The 24854-nt window shown below is 39.5% G+C and overlaps 1 protein-coding gene across 3 annotated transcripts in view; it reads left to right on the forward strand.

Moving 5' to 3' along the window:
* Positions 1 to 16047: 16047 nt before the first annotated feature.
* P2RY14 (purinergic receptor P2Y14) overlaps positions 16048 to 24854 on the forward strand; it is a 62576-nt gene continuing 53769 nt past the window's right edge. For all 3 annotated transcript variants that reach the window (XM_030928732.1, XM_030928730.1, XM_030928738.1), the window contains exon 1: positions 16048 to 16334. The gene's annotated coding sequence lies outside the window, so the exon portion shown is untranslated. The remainder of the gene's footprint in view (positions 16335 to 24854) is intronic.

Genomic DNA, 24854 nt, shown 5'->3' on the forward strand with positions numbered 1-24854 from the left:
CCATCAAAAAAAAAAAGGAGCAATATTGCAATATTGTGGCTGGGAAAATACCTTCAGTACAACATGTCCTATCCTCTTCATCCTGTTTCTACCACACCACAGCTCTCCCAGTCAATAATCTCAAAAATGATATTCTCTACTTTCCTGTTTATATATGCTATTAAATGTATGACCTCTTTAACAGCATCAACGGGCTCCATTAAGCACTTCGGAATTTAGCAAGTACTTCTCTATCCCATATCTCATTTAATCCTTTCATTTAGGCTTCAATTCTAACAGGTCTTTAAAACATTTAAATCCCACCTTAATATTTCTAAAATTAGACTGCTATATAGCTACTGGGCACGTTTAATGTGATAGTAGCTTTATTTCTCCTACGTGATATTATTAAATCAATGGAATATCTTCAAACATGGGCTAAAAACAGAGAACATCATTCCTATTTTTTTAAAAAGTCATATGACAAAAACCATCAATATCACACTGCTTATATTTCATACCAATTCCCATGCTGTGGAATGAAAAGTATTTATCCAGGTCAATGAAAAATGAATCATTTACATGAGCTAAATAACATCAGTGGGAATAATACATGATGCTAGTGTCAGAAGTTACATAATACTCTATTAATATTGAAGAAAATAATTACATTTGATTGCTATTTCAAAACTGGCTTTCGGGAATAATCTAAAATACGAAATCCAAAATTTCTTACTTAGGGCTTTTGGATTACATTCAGTATTTCAGAATCCTCCCAGAAAGCAATAAATACTGTATTTATTCTTCCTTTTATGCAGAAAAGAAACCTATTCAGAGAATTTCCAAAAGGAAATTTTCTATTCTTCATAAAACTGACATTCAGGGAAACTGATCTTGTAGAAAATCTTTAAATGTGTGTTACTGTTATATTCATTCATAAATATTTTATGCTCAATTTGAAACAGTATGGTAGTATTTTGCTTCTCAATCATAGTTTCAAGAGAATGGTGCCTAGGGGAATCCAAAATTTAAATACTCAAGTCAAAATTGTGTGTGTGTGTGCATATATGCAAAGAAGAGAATAAATACAAGTTAAACATAAAGAAATGTCATGAACACCATGAGGAAATGTGATATACTAGAAAAAAATAAACAAGAAAACAAGGACAAAATAAAGCTTTAAATCTTATAAAAACTGTCCACAAACTAACCACCACAAGAAGTCAATTAACAAATCCATAAATACTAAGCACATACCATATAAAAAGATATTGTGCTCAGCATGATAAATAAAAGAATCTCTGGATACTCCTAAATGACTTCTAAAGTTAAATAGTTAAGAACAAGCATTTTCGATTTTCAACATAATACAAGTATCATAGTAGACACAGAATTCAGCACGCTCCCCAGTCCTCCATCACCATCTAGTGGTAAAACTCACAAAACAGGAGAAGAAAATTCAACTTTTGTCATATTTACAGCATTTGAATTCACAGTAACACAGTCTAGCACTTTGCTATAGTTTTCCTTTAAACATCTTTTTTAATGCTAATATATACAACTGTGTATCATGCAGGTGCCTAGTTCAATGTAATATGGAAATGCTTGACGAGAATAATTAATGTTGTTAAGTTTTGTTACAGATGTAAAAACAGAAACTAACAAGGCTATAATAATATAATGGGAAAATGTTATGAATATTGACTGCTCTTTCCAAATTAACTTACAGAAAAAAATTTTTTAATGTATAATTTACCTATAGTTTCAAAAGTACACAAAATCATCATTAGAATGGAACAGGGAGGAGTAAGACTATCAGTGTTAAATAAAATTTTCCATCAATTTATCAAGAAACTCGTAAGAGTCATTTTGAATGCAACTTTCATTTTGAATACTCTTAAAGTTTTCTTATAAGCCACAATGAAAGGAAATCATCTAAAATTATAAAAATGATTAAAAAAAAAAGTCACCCTTAGAGACACACATCATCCCTTTTTCTCCTTAGTTGGAAACTCAAGATACCGAATTAAATTGGAAATTCCTTTTATTTCAATTTTGGCAAACATTCTTTTTTTTTTTGAGACGGAGTCTCGCTCTGCCGCGGCCCAGGCTGGCTGGAGCGCAGTGGCCAGATCTCAGCTCACTGCAAGCTCCGCCTCCCGGGTTTACGCCATTCTCCTGCCTCAACCTCCTGAGTAGCTGGGACTACAGACGCCCGCCACCTCGCCCAGCTAGTTTTTTGTATTTTTTAGTAGAGACGGGGTTTCACCGTGTTAGCCAGGATGGTCTCGATCTCTTGACCTCGTGATCCGCCCGTCTCGGCCTCCCAAAGTGCTGGGATTACAGGCTTGAGCCACCGCGCCCGGCGGCAAACATTCTTAATAAAAGTAAACTGGCCAACTTCTCTTTGAATCATGTTAGAGTACGGTCATAAGTGGTGGCTCACGCCTGTAATCCCAGCACTTTGGGAAGCCAAGGCAGGCGGATCACGAAGTCAGGAGTTCGAGACCATCCTCGCCAACGTGATGAAGCCCATCTCTACTAAAAGAACACAAAAATTAGCCAGGCATGGTGGTGTGCACCTGTAATCCCAGTTACTCAGGAGGCTGAAGCAGGAGAATTGCCCAAACCCGGGAGGCAGAGGTTACACTGACCCAAGATTGCACCACTGCACTCCAGCCCGGGTAACAGAGCAAGACTTTGTCTTCAAAAAAAAAAAAAAAAAAAAAAAAAAAAACGCCGAGCGCGGTGGCTCAAGCCTGTAATCCCAGCACTTTGGGAGGCCGAGATGGCCGGATCACGAGGTCAGGAGATCGAGACCATCCTGGCTAACATGGTGAAACCCCATCTCTACTAAAAATACAAAAAACTAGCCGGGCGAAGTGGCGGGCGCCTGTAGTCCCAGCTACTCGGGAGGCTGAGGCAGGAGAATGGCGTGAACCCGGGAGGCGGAACTTGCAGTGAGCTGAGATCCGGCCACTGCACTCCAGCCCGGGCGACAGAGCAAGACTCCGTCTCAAAAAAAAAAAAAAAAAAAAAAGAATTATGTTCGAGAATATTCAGTGGTTGTAGTTGGGGCAGACTCCCCAGCAACTCCTAGAATTGAACCACACATCTGACTGATTTAATCAGCCTATGAACAAGAATCTGCAAATAGATACCAGGTTTCGCAGAGTCTCCAAGTCTAGGTATAGGTTTAAATGTTACATGCAAGGCTTTCCAACATTCTGGACACATTTACATAAATATATATGCAGACAAACACACAGCATGTATAACTGAGGCTAACAAGTTTAGCATAAAGAATGTAAATCAGCTCCTTAACCCATGATAGTTTTTAAACAGTCTTAAAAAGTTATACCCAAATGCTTAAGATGGTTACTGCTAGCCTAAAGCAAAATATCTTTCAAAACACAGAAAGCCATCTGTCAATTACCCAACGATGAATTACCTCTACGTATTTTTCAAAAAGCCTGAACTATATCATACGTCTTTGAATAATAGTTCTTGAGTTCCTCTCGGTATATAACTTATAATACAGAGTGAGTATCTTTTTCTATGCCTTATGCATAGAATTGTCACGTTCCTTTGCAAGTATGAGTTAATTTCCAACATTTTATCCTTTGTGCTTTCCATGTCATGAAATATTTCGAAAATTCCTTAATTGTGAAGTTTCTTGTCAGCATCATTTACTCTGGGATATCTCATCCGTTCATTGTAGATGTTAACAACTTTGCCTTTACTAAGTTCATCTAACAGCATATTATAGAGGTTTAATCTTCCCCGATTAGCTATTTATTTTGTAATTCCATATGCCTGTGATTCAAATTTCACTTCCTATATTATCACTTTTCATTTCTTTCCTGAACTTTCATTTTTGTTGGTACACTCTCTTTCAAATATCTCTTTTTGTAAAATGTCATGAGGTTTATTATTGGCAAACAAGGATGCAACACAACTATACACTTTGCTGCCACCTGTGCATGAACTGAATACCAGATGTGCAGTGACCAATCACCAACAGACTCTGAAAGAAGTGAGATGGCCGGGCGCGGTGGCTCAAGCCTGTAATCCCAGCACTTTGGGAGGCCGAGACGGGCGGATCACGAGGTCAGGAGATCGAGACCCTCCTGGCTAACATGGTGAAACCCCCGTCTCTACTAAAAAATACAAAAAACTAGCCGGGCGACGTGGCGGGCGCCTATAGTCCCAGCTACTCGGAAGGCTGAGGCAGGAGAATGTTGTGAACCCGGAAGGTGGAGCTTGCAGTGAGCTGAGATCCGGCCACTGCACTCCAGCCCGGGCGACAGAGCGAGACTCCGTCTCAAAAAAAAAAAAAAAGAAGTGAGATGATTGGCCACTCCTGTATGTTATTTACATGATGATCTGTGAACTGGAGAACTAGCAATTAAGTTTGGACTTCATGCAACTACTTACAGTTAATATACTGTGGTAACTAAAATGTGGACTGTTGCAGGGAGACTGGTATTATTTAACTAAATCATGATAACTCAAATATATGTCAGAACTGTGAAATCAAGGACTGCCTACCTATAAGTGTGTATGTAACCATAATCATAATTCAAAGGAAAAATAGAGAGAAAAATATATAATGACATGTAATATAACATGTAAATGCTTAGGCACAACTATTTGAAATAATGTCATTCATCCATTCAACATGAAGTGGTAAAATGCTTGGATCTATCCATTTAATTATGTGAATTTAACAGATACAAATATTTGTGACCCAAACACAACTTACATTATTATCATTAGTGATGTGGATTTCCAAAATAAATAATTCTTGACAAGATTCCAAATAGCGTACTTAGTAGCTACATACTTGGAAAAATTAGGCTGGTGTATATTAAACCAGACAAAATATGTTTATATGTAAAATAGACTTAAATTATGGGCTCAGATATTGATGAACAAGTTTTTCACCCATGGGAAAGTTAATGGGTCACTCCCATAAGCAGCACGGGACAATTCTTCACCGTGTAAGAATTGTGCCTCATACTTTGCATACTATAAAGCATTCATGGCCCCAGCCACTGAAAATAGGGACAACAAGAAAATATCCTGAAATCAACAAATACTCTCTGGGCAGTAATGTCGACAGTGAGAACCCTGATGGGGATTCCTGAGCCATTTGTGGAAGGAGAAGAATATGACCAAGGTTTCAAGCAATACAGAAACCTAGACCTCTAGATATCAGTAAGTACCAACCAAATTTGGGAAGGGATAGAGTATTAATAAACAAATGGTAAATATAGGGTACACTTTTTCTTGGCCAGTTCTATTAATCACAAAAAAATGGTAACAAAGAAAGCAATGATTTCTATAAAGTTTATTATGAAGCTTCAATAGATGTCTGCTTTGAAGTTTTCTACAAATGCTATTTGAAAGATAACTATAGATATATAGATATACTTCGCATAGAAACCCCTAAAGTGGCAAGTTAAAAATAGTAATAATCATCAAATCTTACATAGTGCTCATCAGTCACTGTCCTACATGCTTTACTTTTTTTTTTTTTTGAGACGGAGTTTTGCTGTGTCGCCCAGGCTGGAGCGCAGTGGCCCGATCTCGGCTCACTGCAAGCTCCGCCTCCCGGGTTCCCGCCATTCTCCCGCCTCAGCCTCCGAGTAGCTGGGACTACAGGCGCCCGCCACCTCGCCCGGCTAGTTTTTTGTATTTTTAGTAGAGACGGGGTTTCACCGTGTTAGCCAGGAGGGTCTCGATCTCCTGACCTCGTGATCTACCCGCCTCGGCCTCCCAAAGTGCTGGGATTACAGGCTTGAGCCACCGCGCCCGGCCTCATGCTTCACTTTTTAATAAACCTTTAAATTGCCACAAGAACCTTATACAGTAGATGTCCTATTACAGATGAAGAAACTGAGGCACATCTAGCTAGGAAGTGAAGTGATGGCGGCAGGTTTTGAAGCTCGGGGGTCTGACTACAAAGTCCATGCTGTCACCAGGACTGCAACACTTTCCGTCTCCACCCCTCCAAGGAGGTCCCTTACCCTTGAACTCATTTAACAATACCATCATATAACCCAGGCCCCCTGAACTGAATGAGTGCCCTCTTTTCTTCATTCCCATGTACAACCTTCTACCAAATCCTGCCACTCCGCCCCCAGAAATAGACAATGCAGGTCTCTGCCCCGCCTGGCCTGATACCCTCTGTAGCTCAACCCCAATGGTAGCATGTCTGGTCTCATGGATAAGAAAGGATTTTGGAGGTGGGCATCCCACTGGATGTCACCTGGATCCCACCTCTTAACTTTGTGCCACGCTGAGACAGGAAAAATAAACCAACTGCCATGATTTACATTGATGGCAATACTACTTGAGGCCTTGATTTTTCTGCTCCTTCCCAGTCTTTTGCATACTCTTTTCTAGAACTTTTAACACTGAATGATTATTTTCTAATAACATTAAAATACCTAATGTCTATTGAGCACTCCCTACATACCAGCACCTGACTTGTATTAACCTATTTAATCTCCAAAACAAACCCATAAGGAAGTACTAGCATTGCCCCTAATTAGAGATGAAGAAGTAACTTTCTAAGGTTAGGGTTGAAGCTGGGAAGCCCTCTCAACTAAAGCCTGAAAAAACTGCTTAATAAGTATAACAGATAATATCTAACTAAGAGAACATTAGTTTAAGCCAGTCAATCAATCACACACTTTCAGTCATTTTATTCACTTATAATTATAAATTAGAATGGCTTGTGTAATTTATTGTCAAAACCAGGATACTTTTGAGAGTGAAAGTGTTACTCACTGAGCTGGCACAACAGGTTTCAACTGGGACTGTGTGGGCAAACAAGAATATATGCGCCTATGTTCACAATACATAGGAAAATATGTCTATGTTAGGATAGCATTACCTAGTAAAACAAGCAGCTTAAGATAAGGAAAAAGAACTCCATGAATCCAGCCATTTCATCAATGAGAATCTCCCCCTCCTGTGAAGCTTCTTCCATGGAGCTAACACAAACTGTGAACCCCTGGATGCTGGATTAGCAGCTATTCAATAAAAATCTCTCATGGAAACTTTCTAGGAGCATGAAGAACAGTTTTCTGAGTTAGCACCTATTGCTTGAAGTTTTGCTTAATACCACAAGAAGGAACACAGTGCACCCAAGGTGAGTATTTGATTGCTTTTGCTTGCAGAAGGAATAAATAATCCAAATTCTAATTTATATTTTTTCACTACTCCAAAGCAAAACTATCACAAATCTTTCCTAATACTATTGACTGGTAGGTACAAAATTTATGTTCTGTATTGATTTCAAGAGACCTTTAGAGACAGACACCACATTTGCCTTTCCAAGGCACTGGTCTCCCTGCAGACCACAACTACATGAAAAGCTGATCAGGAGGTAGAGCTAGGTGAGGGCACATACTCTAACTACAACAGCGGGGTCACAGGAAGTCTGTGATTCTCCTGAGAGAGACTGATGATTGCAAAGCCCAATCACGTAGAAGGTGGGCTCTGAATAAATCCTCCTATCATAATTAAGTCACAAAAGTGTAACCACACACCGTCATACAGGTCACCTCTCTTAGTTCATTCCTGCTGCTGTAACAAAATACTTTAAACTGGGTAATTTATAAATAGCAGAAATGTCTTGTTCACAGTCCTGAAAGCTGGTAAGTCTAAGATCAAGGAGCCAATGGATTCTGTGTGAGGTGAGGACTTATTCCTTATGGATGGTGCCCTGTGTCCTTACATGGTGGAAGGTCAAAGGGCTTCTTTTATACAACCACTGATCCCATTCACAAGGGCTCTACCCTCATGGCCTAGTCACCTCCCAAAGGCCCCACCTCTTAATACTAACACATTGGGAATTAGATTTCAACATATTTTTTTCTTTTATTATTTTTTTTATTTCAATAGGTGCTTGGTTACATGGAGAAGTTCTTTAGTGGTGATTTTTGAGATTCTGGTGCACCCATCACCCGAGCAGTGTACAGTGTACCCAATGTGTAGTCTTTTATCCCTCGCTCCCTCCCATCCTTCCCCCTGAGTTCCCAAAGTCCACTGTATTATTTTTATGCCTTTGTATCCTCATAGGTAAGCTCCCACTTATAAGTGAGGACATATGATGCTTGGTTTTCCATTCCTGAGTTACTTCATTTAGAATAATGATCTCTAACTCCATCCAGGTTACTGCAAATGCCATTAATTCATTTCTTTTTATCAACACATAAATATTGGAGGGACACAAACATTCAGACCACAGCATTACCTCATGACCACTGAGAATCAGACAAGTGAACTAGCATAGCTGTTCCTTAAATGACTCATTCAAATATTAAATATAAAAATTTGGGATGGGTACAGTGGCTTACGCTTGTAATTCCAGAGCTTTGGGAGGCCAAGGTGAGCGAATCACCGGAGGTCAGGAGTTTGAGACCAGCCTGACCAACACGGAGAAACCCTGTCGCTACCAAAATACAAAATTAGCCAGGCGTAGTGGCACATGCCTGTAATCCCAGCTACTCGGGAGGCTGAGGCAGGAGAATCACTTGAATCCGGGAGGCGGAGGTTGCAGTGAGCCGAGATCACGCCATTGCAGTCCAGCCTGGACAACAAGAGCGAAAACTGTCTCAAAAAAAAAAAAGGCCTCACTGATTCTTCATTCTGATTAAACTAACTGGTCCATACATAACATCATAAGAATAACTGTTGGCCGGGCGCGGTGGCTCAAGCCTGTAATCCCAGCACTTTGGGAGGCCGAGACGGGCGGATCACGAGGTCAGGGGATCGAGACCATCCTGGCTAACAGCGGTGAAACCCCGTCTCTACTAAAAATACAAAAAATTAGCCGGGTGAGGCGGCGGGCGCCTGTGGTCCCAGCTACTCGGGAGGCTGAGGCAGGAGAATGGCGTGAACCCGGGAGGCGGAGCTTGCAGTGAGCTGAGATCCAGCCACTGCACTCCAGCCTGGGCGACAGAGCAAGACTCCATCTCAAAAAAATAAAAAATAAAAAAATAACTGTTGTGCTAGAATTATTAAATTATAAAGATATTCAGCTCTCTACAGCATTAATTGCCTAAAACCACAGTTCTATTCAGGCCACCAAGGAAATTAAATTACCATGATAACCACATAACCCTCCCACAACCCAGAACTAAAAATAAGTGTGCCTAGCTAAAATCATTTGCTGGCCAGAGATGACTGCTCTACATAATTTCAGGTGTGGCTTATTCTTTGGGTAGAAAAAAACCAAACAAACAAAACTGTACATGTGATCACCCACTGCACTTCCTTTGACTTCAATTAACCCTCAGTCAAGTTCCCTGAAAAGTCAATACCACAAATCTTTCCTTAAGCTTGCTGAGGCCATGCTCCTCCCACACATAGTGGCAGGATGAACAAGCAGCAATGTTTATCAGAACAGCTGTGGGAAAGTTTATCTGACAAAAACGAAGTATGTTCCTACATTCCTTAAGTTTCATTCCAGCTTACTCGGGGAATTTCCAAGGTCTTGTTTTTCTAACTTGTCCTATCACGGTATTAAAAAGCTGAGCAGTTAGGGTGCTGAGTAAATAAACTGTCTGATAAAGCAGCATGTCATCCTCTTAGTTACCTGTTCTAAGTTGAATCATTATGCAGGTCAGGGATTCAGACACAAAAAAAACCCACAAAAGGTATTCAAAAGTGTACAACTACAAGTGATTAGATGATTTAACACACTTGGAATAAGATTATTTAAAATATTCAGAGTCATTGTTCTCAGATAATTTCCATTATCTCGTTTATCTTTACTTGCAGAACCAGAGCACAGAGTTGGGGAATATTCTGTCTTCCCCACATCCTGGTTACAGATATTCAATTAACAAATACTTCTGCTTACCTACTATGGTAGTGAACACCACGGGTACAAAACGAAGCCAACAAGGATGGCTAGGCATGATACAGAAACACAGGCCACATCAGAAGAATAAAGACAACACTGAGGTATTAGGGACATGTCCAAAGATGCGGTGAGTCTTGCAAGCAAATGGGAACAAAAGGAAGATAATGAGAGATGACACATTTGTAAGACCTGAAGGTGAAAAAGAAAATGCTTTCCTCTGCTTCCTCAGCATCTTTCCAAAAAACCTACTGAAAAGAGAAAATACACACACAAAAGTTTTTGTTTTTGTAACAAAGTTCTAAATTCTGACTCTTTGCTATTATCAACCGAGATTCAGTTCTTCTGATTTTCAAGAATTAAACTCAATCTATTGCTAGCAATACAGAAAATCTGTTTGCACACTTCAACTAATTGGGATTAGACAATCAACCATGACTCAATGTTAGTATTCATACCAAAGTGAGGTTTTGTGAACTGCCTATAAAATATAGGCACCTATTAATTTTTAAAAACTGTACTCATCCCAAAGTGAGGTTTGTCGAACTGGCTCTAAAATATAGCGCACCTAGTTAATTTTGTAACTGTTACTTCTGCCGGGCGCGGTGGCTCACGCCTGTAATCCCAGCACTTTGGGAGGCCGAGGCGGGCGGATCACGAGGTCAGGAGATCGAGACCATCCTGGCTAACATGGTGAAACCCTGTCTCTACTAAAAAATACAAAAAATTAGCCGGGCGTGGTGGCGGGCGCCTGTAGTCCCAGCTACTCCGGAGGCTGAGCCAGGAGAATGGCGTGAACCCGGGAGGCGGAGCTTGCAGTGAGCTGAGATAGGGCCACTGCACTCCAGCCTGGGCGACAGAGCGAGACTCCGTCTCAAAAATAAATAAATAAATAAATAAATAAATAAATAAATAAATAAATAAATAAAAACTGTTACTTCTTTCAATCTACCAGAAGGGGGTGATATTGTACCAGGCATTTGTTTCTCCATTGTAATTATCAGATGAAGGCAAGTGCACAACTGCCAATGACGTCCCATGTCCTGTCACTCATTGCAAGAGGTTTAACAAAAAGGCATTATTTTATAATGCAGTGACTTAAATCACAACTTAATTATATAATTTCTGCCCCCTTTCTCCACTACTCTAAATCAACAAGCTGGTAGAACTGAATGCTTCACATAGAGAAACAGAAAAGGGCATGTCTGCATTTGATGTTTTCCCATAAGATTACATTTTTTCAATGCACTTTTTCAATTACTTTACTACAAAGCTCAAAAACTTTACGGCACACTAAATTATGAAGTCCTGAGCATGACATTTCGGATCCCCCACATTACGCACTGTTCCACCTTTGCTGGTTTTCCTAACATTAAACCTCAGCTCACATCGTTCTTTTAATACACTACTAAGTTGACTTTCACCCCCATTCTACAAGTAAAAGAGTCATCCAGCAAGAAGCATTTTGGATGTCAGTTCCTTCAGAGATCCTATAGAGGACAATTTCCAAATATGCTTCCTTTAAACATCCTTGTACACTATACTTTCATAAAATGTTTACACTAGGCCTTTACCAAAATCCTCTGTTTTTTTTTTTATATTTGTACTTTTATGTTTACATATGTGATCATCTTTAACAGTGCTCTTTCTTTGTGTGGATTTTATTTGCTGTCCAATGTCCTTTCCTTTTAGCCTAAATGACTCCCTTTATATTTCTTGTGGCACAGTTCTAATGGGAACAAACTCTCTAAGCTTTCATTTATTGGGGAATCTTAGTTTTTCCATTTCTTAAGGATAGTTTTGCTGCATATAGAACTGTCAGTTGACATTCGTTTTCTTTCAGTATATTTCCCAATTATTTCCCAATGTTCCTTTGAGTATATTTTCCTAGTTCCTTTTAGCCTCTGTAGTTTCGGATGAATGGTCAGTTATAAATCTTACTGAGGATCGCTTTTATATGACAAGTCACTTTTCTCTTGCTGATTTTATGATTATGTCTTTGTCTTTGGACAGCATGACTTTCTGTCTTTTTGTAAATATCTTCAAGTTTATCCTCCTTAGATTTCATTGAGCTTCATGAATGTATAAAGATTGTTTATTAAATTTAGGGAGATTGAGGCCATTAATTCTTGAAATACTGTTGTCTTTTTCTGTTCTTCCCTTTTTAAACTCCATTATGTGTATTTTGGTATGCTTTTTTTTTATTATTATACTTTAAGTTCTAGGGTACATGTACATAACGTGCAGGTTTGTTACATATGTATACTTGTGCCATGTTGGTGTGCTGCACCCATCAACTCCTCAGCATCCATCAACTCGTCATTTACATCAGGTATAACTCCCAATGCAATCCCTCCCCCCTCCCCCACCAAAATCCTCTATATTCTTATCTCAATATCCTTTTCTCAACATCTAGTAGGATCCTTTCGGCAGCCATGCCCCCCAACACATACAAAACACACACACAATTATAAATCACTTGCCAGCAAAAAAAACTAAATTATATAACCCAGCAAATATCTGCTATGGTTGAAATAAATTCATTGAAAATGTTCATATTTATCTGAAAATCCATCAATAGGTACTAATTAAACAAATTATGGAATACTACAAAGCTACAAAAAAGATTAAGGTCTATACAGGGCTCACACGAACAAGTCTCCAAGGGAGCAAGTGGAGATGAGGCCGGGTGCGCTGGTGTCTTATTCACTACGCTCAATAAAGCAACCAGAGACAGGCAGGGGAAGGGCAGTAACAGTGCAGTTGTCTCCGTACTTACTTTAAAGAAAAATGATTTCAAAAGACATATGGCAACAATTATGCATAGTTGAATTCTGGGGTAAGGAACAAAATAGGACATTTACGGAATCAACATGTCAGCCAGCTATTTATGATCTGTTGATGGCGGGCTGGATAGAAACGACTGGAAACAGTTACAGACATATTTGGGGATTACGTGTGTTAAACCCACTCTATTTGTAGTATGAATACACAAGGGATGTTTATATATAACCAGTCCTATTACTAATAAGGCAGGGTCCTGCCTGGAAATGGTATCAGACAATGTGTGGGCACGTGGGGTGGGCTAGGGGTGGTTGTCATATCAGGGGTATGTTGAGGGCTCTGAGAAAAAGATTAGTCAGGAGGAAATCCACAATATTTTAATCTAAGGATTCCACAAAAGGAAATGGGAATTCAGAACTATTTAGTATAAATCAAAACACCACAGATAAAAGGAAAATATTGACTATTTTAGATTCTGTTTTTTACAAGATTCTTGCATGCAAGGACCAAGCCCTCTTTTATTTTAATTATAATGTTGTTATTGGCTATGCTGTATTATGCCTGGTGTCTAGTGTTGAAAAAAGTCATTATCTGTGTTGCTAAAAGTCATAATAAAATTTGCTTTTTTTTGTTTTTGAGATGGAGTCTCACTCTGTTGCTCATGCTGAAGTACAGTGGCGTGATCTCAGCTCATTGCAACCTCCACCTCCCGAGTTCAAGTGATTCTCCTGCCTCAGCCTCCTGAGCAGCTGGGATCACAGGCGCACTCCACCACACCCAGCTAATTTTTTTTATTTTATTTTATTTCATTTTTGTATTTTTAGTAGAGATAGGATTTCAACATGTTGGTCAGGCTGGTCTGGAGCTCCTGACCTTGTAACCTGCCTGCCTTGGCCTCCCAAAGTGCTGAGATTACAGGTGTGAGTCACCCCGCCCAGCCTAAAATGTCTAATTTCAAAAACATATGAAGACAGAATAAATACTGTTTGTCAGGCTAAAATACTTTTTCAAACATTAATACTTCCAATTCTAATAAAGGAAAATGTGTACAAGCTAAACTGTGATTTAAGCATAGCCACAAAATGTCCAGCACAACCTAAAGACTACTTCAAAGTTCAGTCTCGCCACTTTCTAGCTTAGACAACTCGGAGTTAAATTTTCTGAGGCTCTATTTTCTTACCTGTAAAAAAAGGAATAGTTACTTCTCCAAGGGTTGCCAGGTGTTTTGGCTGTGAAAGGATCTAGTAGGGAGACAGTACGCTTCAATCAAGTATATGAGTATGTGCATTTGAGACTTGATCTAATCTTTGCAGATGAGCTTTCCTTTCAAGTGCCTGGCTGTCTGCCCCCTCCCCACCCCTCATCATCCTTGTCCTGCTACGTGCCAATAACACCACTGAACAGAGGTCACAAGCTGACTGCTCACAAGCCAAATACAGTGCACAGTCAGGTTTTGTTTTAACCCACAGGGTATTAGGTCTACAATGGTTTGTAAGGTATTCGATTTAGACACCAACAAATGAAATCAGAGGAGACATATAAGGGCAGTAGCAGTGCACAGGCTCCAGGCTCTGCCAGGGTTTAAATCCCAGCTCCAGCGACCTGATGTAACATCTCCATGCCTCAGTTTCCTTGAGAAAAAGATGGGGAAGAGGAAGTAGACAGACCTAGTTTACTCATGGGGTCATTGTGAGTAATCAAGTTAAAACAAATTTTTTAGAACAGCACATGCAAATCAGTGTTTCATGTTCTGAAGACACTGGCTCATCCCAAGATGCGGCCCATGACTCTGGCAAGCTTCCAGACACAGCTGACCCCCTCGGTGGGCCCTTTAGCTCTCCACTTCTCCATAATCCCTCTACTCCCAAGTGTCTTACATAGAGTCCAACTCATTTGTACCACCTGCCACGAGGGGACCACCTGTAGGGCTATCCTTTTGGCCTTGGACTTTGCAACTCCTGGCATTAAGAGGAAAGAAAGCAGCTCCAGTCAAAAACATTATAATGTTCTCCCCAGTCATACTCAATAACATGTATGTGGAACACCCCATGGGGAAGTCAAGAAGCACAAAAGGGACCTGGAACAATAATGGGTGTTTTTGAGACTGTCAGAGTAAACAGCATCTCCTGCAATAAATCAGGGAAGTCTTGAGAGTCTCAGCTTAGAGATACTCTTCATGCCAAACCATCCATTTAATCAGAAAAATGTTTACAACTGGAGGACTCTGCAATGCGCCCTGGTAATAACCAGGCTCTAGGGGCTCCTCGTCACGTCCAATTGTCCTTAAGCTTATTTACCCACCAGATCTCACTGCAGCTGAAGCTAACAAGCCTCTCTATGCACATCAGTATTCTTAGCCCTTCAATCAAAGCATCAGTGAGGACTATTGGGGCCCTCTGCAGGTCTGAAGAAGAGTCCCTCTGGCAGGGAGACATGGTGAACTTCTCTAAACAAGCTCTGTGTCTCACATGTATTTGCCAAGGATAAAGAGTGACTAGTAAGTCTGTGAGGCAGAATATAAGAAAACACTCTTCATGAGGGAAATAACTCTTTGGGTATGTGTTAGTCACTACTCCATCTCCAATGTCCAGAACACTGCCTTCTACATACTAAGTACGTATAAAGAAACTAGAATAGTAACTGGCATGTCATAAGCCAGTTATAATTATTGTAACTGTAAATGTATAGTTATGTTTTTAAGGCAAGTTGAACTTTACTAGCTGTTACTCATAATTTAGCAATGGAACAGCCTAAGTAAATACACTTCAAATGCAGGAGCCTTATAAGGTAAGCTTTTCAGCCTCTTGTTTTCTTTCTTTCTGGTTCTGAGTTTCACACTCTGAAGAGGACTCTGTAGCCATCTTCTGAGAACTTCCAAATCTAATGGCACAATAGTCAATGAGAAAGACAGTGGAGCACTGCAAGACATCACCGATTATATTACAGAGCCTGAAAGGAACTAAAATTATGAAGACTTTCAAAATAGCACAGACAGCACAAACACCAAAATGTTAACACGCGAGGAGTTTATCTGAAGTCCTACTTGTGATCTATTTATCAGTAATGTTCAAATACAGGAAAATTCACATGGGAAAAATGACAATGCAACTCCTCTTATCTAGAAGATGTCGACACTGGTGTCAAAATACTTCTTTATTCTGTTAATTCTGCATTTACAGGTAGCTCCAACTACCCATCTCTGCGAGTTATACTGTGAAGCTGCTGACAATTTTCTCTGAGGGTACTTCAGAAAGAACCATATCTTACACATCAGTTCTCCACCTCATACCACATGTTGAATTTGACAATGGCAAAGGTTAGAAAACAGGTTGTTGACTGGCTGTGCATCAGATGATGTAAGGATGTGGGGAAAAGTAGGAGGAGAAATAAAAAAGCAGGACTGTTTTTGCATTACTGGAGGAAAGGAACTAGCTCAGAAGTCAGCCTGACACCCACAGAGATTAAAACGTCTCTTCCTTCCTCTTTGTTTCCACGTCCCAGTCTTCAATAAATTCTATCTGACCACAGCAGCAGAGGGACCCACTCTCTTGTGGTTTCTGTCAAGTTCCTGATTTTCATCCGCAGTTGAAGATGAGCAAGAACTCTGTAACAGTGTCACCTTGGAGTCTGCACTGAGAGGTATTTCAAAATGAGTGAAGCGTGACTCTCATAGATGAAGGCCTAGACGCAGGTAAGGAAACAGCTTTTCCATGAAATGACTTGCGTGTATGTGAATGGTGCATGGGAACAGAAAAGATTTCTGAGCTGGACAGCAACAAAGCTGAGGAACACTGAACCACTGCCACTCACATTTTTCTCAGTGCGTTACTTTTTGTTTGACAACTGTAATTGGCATATTAATATATTTTCCCATGCTAATATGGGGATCCAATACTGAAATATCATTTATGATTATTTAGGATTTCCAATAGTGGCTGTCAAAATATATCTGTGATGAAGAGATATCAAAGAAAATGTTTAAAAGGTAGCCATCCAGGACAAACATTTCAAAAGCTTGTAAATGTATATTAAAATTGTTTCTCAAAACTACAAAATCGATTAGCGTAATACTTAGGTATGTTTTTGTTTGCAATTGCATATATGTACAGATATACAGTTGCATTTACTTGTACATACACTTATATAGGCAAAAGCTTTTATCTTTGTCATTATTAGGGTAAGTTAACCCCATTAACACCTAATAAAATAAAATGCCTTTAAATTGTAAATCACAAAAATATGTCCTATGCATAGCAAATATTTGAGTTCATATGCTACTTATTTATAGTCTATGACCCATCAACCAAATTACTTACAATTCTTTAAATATTATAAATTAAATTACACTCAGGAGAATTACCACAGACCCACAACGTCAGCTTATTCAACAAAGCCCATGCAATCGATCTTGTCTATATATATTCTTTTTAACCAAGGACAATCAATCCTATGGAAAAAATGAATCAAAGATCATGCTAGTAAAAAATAGTTTGCATATTCATCTTTCTAAAACATACAAACTTGATAATCAGTTTTAGCACTAGAAAAAAAACCCTAGCCATTAAGTTAAAAAGAAAACAATGTACTCAGAAAATACCAAAATGGCATATTTTATGATTTGTTAACATGCAATGAATTTTATATTTTGATAAAATTTATGAATACTATATATACAAACAGGCATACAATTGTGCACGCACAATTAACACACTGGTATACATGAATGAACTATATATTGCCATGTCTGGCAAAAAAAAAAGGGGGGGGGAGGCCATGCATGGTGGCTCACACCTGTAATCCCAGCACTTTGTGAGGCTAAGGTGAGTGGATCATTTGAGGTTCGGAGTTCGAGACCAGCCTGGCCAACATGGTGAAATCCCTATCTCCACTAAAAATACAAAAGTTAGCCAGGCGGTAGTGGTGCATGACTGTAATCCCAGCTACTGAGGAGGCTGAGGCAGGAGAATCGCTTGAGCCTGGGAGGTGGAGGTCGCAGTGAGCTGAGATTGGGCCACTGCACTCCAGTCTGAGCGAGAGAGTGAGACCCTATCTCAAAAAAAAAAAAAAAAAAAAAGTGGGGAGATTCCAAGGTACTCAAAGCATGAAGACTCAGGGGAAGTGGGTACAGTGCAGAGAAAGAAGTACAATTTGCCTACTTCACAGCTGAAGCAGGTACAGAGGGTGTGACTATCCTGAGCAAGGTCACCCAGCTTATCTACCCAGGAGCCTTGAATCCTCTGAGCACAGGGAGGATGCCTTCACTCCATTCACCATGGGTGGCTCCTGCACTCCACAGGATTCTAATCAGCCCAGCCTCACCATAGGTATATCCACTCCCTGCCCTTCCACCCAAGCCACCCACTCACCATCACCATGTCCTTCAATCTTCCATCCTCTTCAACCATGTACATGTATTTTTAGGATACTATTTAAAATTCCCCGGCTGTAAAAATGTTTTATCTAGTACTATGTACATTTACTTCGAGAAAAAGTTATAGCTAAAAACAAATGATTATTAATTATTGCTAACATGTTTAAACAGAATACAAGTGGACAGGAAAAGGGGAAAGGAGTAGGGAAAAAAGCCTCTCAATGTCAGGAGTGCCCCTCCTCCCCACTTCCTTATCTGTGAAACAGCACTGTAAGGATTAAATCAGATAATATTTGTAAAGTCTTTAACACAGTGATGCAGTTATGTGTTGTTTAACAACGGAGACACATTCTGAGAAATACATCCTTAGGTGATTTCATTGTCGTACACACATCATAGATTATAATTACATAAATCTAGATGATAGAGCACATGCCATTATACAACTCATTATAATCTTATGGGACTACAGGCGCATATGCAGTCTGTCACTGACGAAGATACCATTATGCAGTGCATGACTGTATGTATAAAAAGTATTCAGTAAATAAGGTCTGACATCATTATTTTCATTATAAAAACTAATTTTATCAAGGTAAATGTTTATGTAATTAGATATCAGACGACTTAGAAACATAATTCAGATATTTCAATACCTTTGCAGATCAAAACAGGGAAAAAGATAACATAAAACTAGCTACAAAATTGCTTTTCAAACTTTAACCCACATCAGAATCACCTGGAAGGCTTGTTAAAACACGGTTCCCTGGGCTTTATCCCCCCCCAGAGCTTCTGATTCAGTATGACTAGGCTGGGGTTTAAGAATTTGCATTTCTAGCAAATTCCCAGGTGAGGCTGAATGCTGCTGACCTGAGATACACTTTGGGACCCACTTATCTACAGAGGAATTCCACAGTTGCATTTGCCTTACCAACAAAACTGTCTACAAGTTCCTCATTCAATCCAAGCTAGTTAATTAGTGAGCAAAATAATGAATAAATGCTTAAAAATAAAAACACTATATTATCGCCATGATTAAGCATTATATTATTTATGACCAAAAGAAAAAAAAAAGAAGATTAACAGATTTTTCCTACTACACCTATGATGCTTCTAAAATGCTGAACAGAAGAATACTGTTCCCTAGAGGAACGTTCACTCTATAAAGTGCTTCTAGAGTGAATTTAGATGTTGAGGCTTCCCTAAGCCTAAGGCTCTGAGAACTCAGAAGTCATCAGGTTTATTCCATTTGGCTCCAGGATTTCCTTAAAAGTTAGGTCGGTCACAGGTGAGCTGTTTCAGCCTCCCAGTGTGAGCAGTCTCTAGAATACCAAAAACAGGCCAGTCCAGGAAGTAGGCTGACACCAACACAAGCATATTCTGCCATCGTCACGAGCATCCTCACCCGCAAAAGGCTGTCTAGTGGAGGATGATGAACAATAAGGAGAGTTTCATTTAACTGAAAATTGTATCACTACAAGACTGCCAAGTTTGTTTGAGTAGAGCAGTGGATCTCAAAGTGTAGGGCCTAGACCAGCTGAATCAACATCACCAGTGAGCTTGTTAGACATGCAAATTATTGACCCCAAACCTACAGAATCAGAAACAATGGGAGTGGAGTCCAGCAATCTGCTTTAACAAGCCCTCCAGGTAATTCTGTTGCACATTCAGTTTTGGGTGACCCTATGTCCTGGGATAGCTCCAGTTTTTACCTATTGTCTGGGCATAACTGAAACCAGTGCCTCCTTTCTATCTCAAAAGTGTCCTTGACCGTATAATAATTATGGTCATCAGTATGATCACCCTGCCAGTTCATACTGGATGCTAAGAAGGCATTTCATTGGTCAGATGCTGTCTACTGCTTGGGACTTCAAATTAGCTTCAAGTCTGCTGCTATATTCTGCTGCTACACCCATAGCCTCCCCACCATCACCCCGCAATACTAAAAGATGCATTGCCTCCTAAAAGTCTGAGCAGCACAGCTAGATAAATCAACTTCAGCACAAATATCCTATCTTGATAAGAAAAAATACCTACAACCAAACTATGTAAAATCTATTTTAAATTCCCAGCTTCCTAAGTAGTGTGAGGAATCAGGTCTCCAAAACCCTCTTTCCTGAATTTTCTGGTTCTTCTTTACAGGGAGTTTTCTTTTCCTCCCTAGCACCCTTAAAAAGCATAAAACTAGTAATTAATGAATGCTATTTTTATAGTAATCATTCGGTTACATTAATTCACTGAGAAACCAAGTTTACCACAGCAAAGCTTCTCAATCCACCTGTTCTTTTAAAGTCAAAGTGAAATACTGGTCATATGTTTTTAGATCTGATTAAATTCCTTTGAAATTTTTGTCTTTACTCGGTATAAATTAAATTGCTAGCTCTTTATTCTTCACTGAAACTTCCCATCTGTTGTTTTCGAAAAACATCAAAGGCCTTACATATCATGTTCTGACCCCTCATCATTCAGAGAACAGCCAGAGAGTTGTGGTGGCTTCTACCCAATTATATGACATCTGCTGTTGAGGTTAAGGTATCAAAGAAAAGAGGAAAAATCAATTATTTGACTTCTGAGGTTTGGCCCAGAGCAATCTATACACTTGTGGTGTGATCACTTGGAAAAAAAAAAATCTGATCCTCGAAGCTTTCCAGGATCATACACACTTATTTTTATCGCATCACTCAAAGCCTCTGGACTCTAAGAGCCATTTATACCAAGCAGATGGGAAATGCGGCACCTTCTATAGTGGGAGAGATACCTGGCTGGAAAGAACTCACCTGTTGCTGATGCAATCTTCTCAGTGAGTCCAGCCCTAAGGTCAAAAGTTGGTAGGAGAGCTCACACATGGCTTCATCTAAGAACATTTCCATCCTGCTACAGATAATGAATGAAATCCCCTTCTCACTCTAGGGATATTTCAGTCATTTATTCATTCAACACTGATTCCTTACCATGAGGCAGCCAACATTCTAGGATAGTAGGGACGGTGTGATGAAAAGGTTCTGGGCCTCTTGTGGCTTACATTCTAACAGACACATCAACAAACCTTAACATCATCACTCCTAGCAATTGATAGTCATTCAGTTATGACAACAATCTTTGGGCATATTATAACTTATAAGATTACATTTTTATTTCCTTAATGGGGATTTGGAGACGATTCTAATCTCATCAGAAGTCATTTACTGACTAGATTCAAATCCCTAACCTTAATCCAGCTGGGAGCTGATAGCCCTGCATGTACAGATGACAAAAACAGAATATGAAAAACGATACTTAGTTCAGTTAAATGTCCTAGGAGGTGGCCTTTAGTGTTGAATGTTCTTTCTCTCCTGGCCCCCAAAACTGCCTACCTATGTTTTTGCACAAGGATTTCACTGCCTCTTTCTCCACTATAAATATGCCTATAAGCACTACCTTTATAGAAGTGAAAAAAGGAAGAGGGAGGATATGGTCTGAGATAAAAAGAAAACCTAAGATGTCAGACCAGTTGTCCCTGATATCACTGAGTTTGATACACAGCAGCTGTCCTTATAACTGGTACTACTGAGGCAAATTGGTTAAGGAAAAATACAGGTTAAGTAGGAATTATTTTTAGAAACCTTAAATACATTATTTTAATTTTAAATACAAAGTGCACATTCATTGCTTAATCTTTTGGCTTTGGGGCAGCAAGGCCTTTTTTCTGAGTATGGGTTGGTTCATTAGATACCTACACCAATTTTCCTTCAGGAGCCACGACTTCAGCACAGTGCCAGTCAAATCCAGTTTCTCTGTTTAGTTCAAGTAGTGTGAGAATTTTAAAATGCTTTAGAAGCCACATGAATTAAAAAATCCAGACCCACTCCTAGACTTTAAAGTCCCTCAAAAGAACAGACTCTGTCTTAGCCTCATAACACAGTGAAATTTTCAATAAATGTTATATGAATGGACAAAAATGAAGGTCTTAAATAACTAAATATGGTTTGAAAACAACAGTCTGCATCACCAATTTTTATTTTAATCCACTCCTACCCCAATTAAGAAACAGTATATGCCTTGTTCTAAGGAAGACAACCAGTCCCTATGTATACAATGCCAAGTAGTATAGCATAATAATGAAAAGTGTACATTCTAGAATCAGACTTACTGGCTTCAAATCTTGACTCTACCACTTATTCTGATACAACCTTAATAAAGTCACTTAACAACTCTATACATCATTTTCCTAAGTTATGGAGATTAAATGAGTTACATACATAAATTGCCCAGAACAGTAACTGGCATAAAAACACAATCAGGCCAGGCGTGGTGGCTCATGCCTGTAATCCCGGCACTTTGGGAGGCCGAGGCGGGCAGATCACAAGGTCAGAAGTTCGAGACCAGCTTGGCCAACATGGTGAAACCCCGTCTCTACTAAAAAAAAAAAAAAAAAAAAATACAAAAATTAGCCGGGCATGGTGGTGTGTGCCTGTAATCCCAGCTACTCAGGAGGCTGAGGCAAGAGAATTGCTTGAACCCGGGAGGCAGAGGTTACAGTGAGCTGAGATCGCACCACTGCACTACAGCCTGAGTGACAGAGTAAGACTCCTTCTCAAAAAAAAGAAAAAGAACACAATCAATGTTTATTGCTGTCATTGCCATCATCATCTTCTTTCCCAGTAACATAGTGTGGTGCTCCGATGACTATAAGAACAAAGGAAGTCAAAGAGATATACAGGTTGAATATTCCTTGATCAAACGGCTTTGGACCAGGAGTGTTTCAGATTTCAGATTTTTTCTGATTTTGGAATATTTGCATTATACTTAGCCGTTGAGCATCCCCAATCTGAAATGCTCCAAAGAACGTTTCTTTTGAGAGTCATGTCAGCCCTCAAAAAGTTTCGGATATTGAAGCATTATGGACTTCAGATTTTGGGATTAGGAATACTCAACTTGTATTCAAAATTCCACTGTGTTCCTTAACCTCTCCCTGCTTAGTTGACTCATCTGTAGAAAACAGAACAAAAATATCTACCTAGAAGAATGACTGTAAGAGTTATCATGCCTGGTACATAGTTGAGAGCCAAAACATTATAGCCATTAACCCTCATACAAAGAAGAAAATCTACAACTCCACACTTCAATCCATATCCACAGATGTCCCCACCTCCTGCACATCTGTCAACCTCTACCCACCGAATCTTAACCAGAATTTGGTTGTATACTCAACATTTTACTTGGGGCAGAGGACAAACTACCTCTCCTGAGTATGCACTTTGTAAGAAGATACACACTGAAAAACAGGATATAATCTAGGAAAAATTAAATGGTGCTTTTAATTTGTAAGTTAAAAAATGGGAATTTGAGGGGAGGAAAAATCACTGTGTGCTGGTGCACGTGGAGAACAGAAGAAGCAGAATGAAGATGAGTCTTGAAAGAGGGACATGATACTTACATATGGGAAATGATAGACTGATACTATTGGAATGATACACTGAGTAGGAAAACTACTTCAATTTATGTTTATTGGCGCAAAAACACGTCCTGTTTAATTTTTATCTTGACCTCTTGAGAAACCTTGACCTTATTTGAGAAATCTTCTCCCCAAGTCCTAAAAACATTTACCTCTTTGCATCTTCAAAACACAGCACAAACCATCTATTGTCCAGAAAGCCTTTTCTGTTTATCCTGCCTTTTCTGCAAGCTCATGCAGTACACACTCCCTGCCATTTCTGCCCTCTCTCAAGCATCCTATACCATTTACACACACATTACAATCTGCTCTGTGTATGCTCAACATCCATATTGCTTCAAGAGCAAGTTTTATGCCTTTGACTTTTTCCCCTCACTAATTTATATTGGGGTATAAACCACATACAATAAATGAAAATTAGATTTTAAATGTACAATTCAACAAGGTTTGACACCATATAATCACCACCCCAATTAAGATAAATAATATTTCCATCACAAAAATTTAATCATTCTCTTTTCTAGGCACAGCCATCTGCGTTCCTAATTTCTCTCATTAGAGCTTAGTTTTACCAGTATTAGAACCACACTGAAATGGGATCACAAGGTACATAGTCGTTTGTGTCTGACTTGTTTTGTTCAACATGTTTCGAGATTTAACTTGTTTTGTTCAGCCATGTTTTGAGACTCAGCTATATTGTTGGCACGTATCACCCTCTGGATCACCACATGTTATTCTATTCTATGAGTATACCACAATTTGTTCACCTTTTTTTTTTTTTTTTTTTTTTTTTTTGAGACGGAGTCTCGCTCTGTCGCCCAGGCTGGAGTGCAGTGGCCAGATCTCAGCTCACTGCAAGCTCCGCCTCCCGGGTTCACGCCATTCTCCTGCCTCAGCCTTCCGAGTAGCTGGGACTACAGGCGCCCGCCACCTCGCCCGGCTAGTTTTTTGTATTTTTTAGTAGAGACGGGGTTTCACCGTATTAGCCAGGATGGTCTCGATCTCCTCACCTCGTGATCTGCCCCTCTCGGCCTCCCAAAGTGCTGGAATTACAGGCTTGAGCCACCGCGCCCGGCCCTTGTTCACCCATTTTAATCTGTTGATGAGCATTTGGGTTGTTCCCAACTTTTGGCTACTGTGAAAAAAGTTGCTATGAATATTCTAATGTAAGTCCTTCTACCGACGTACACTTTCATTTCTCCTGGGTAAACACCTAGGAGTGAAATTACTAGGTCACAAGGAAGCAACATGTTTAACTTGATAAGAAGTGACCTATTATTCAAAGTAGATTTACTATTTTACACTCCAACCAAAAATATATCAAAGTCTCAATTATTCTATTTCCTCGTCAATTCTTGACATTGTCAAGTTTTTTCTTTTTCCATTCTAATAGGTGAAAGTACTAC

The sequence above is a fragment of the Rhinopithecus roxellana genome, chromosome 1, assembly GCF_007565055.1.
Source record: "Rhinopithecus roxellana isolate Shanxi Qingling chromosome 1, ASM756505v1, whole genome shotgun sequence".
NCBI lineage: Eukaryota > Metazoa > Chordata > Mammalia > Primates > Cercopithecidae > Rhinopithecus > Rhinopithecus roxellana.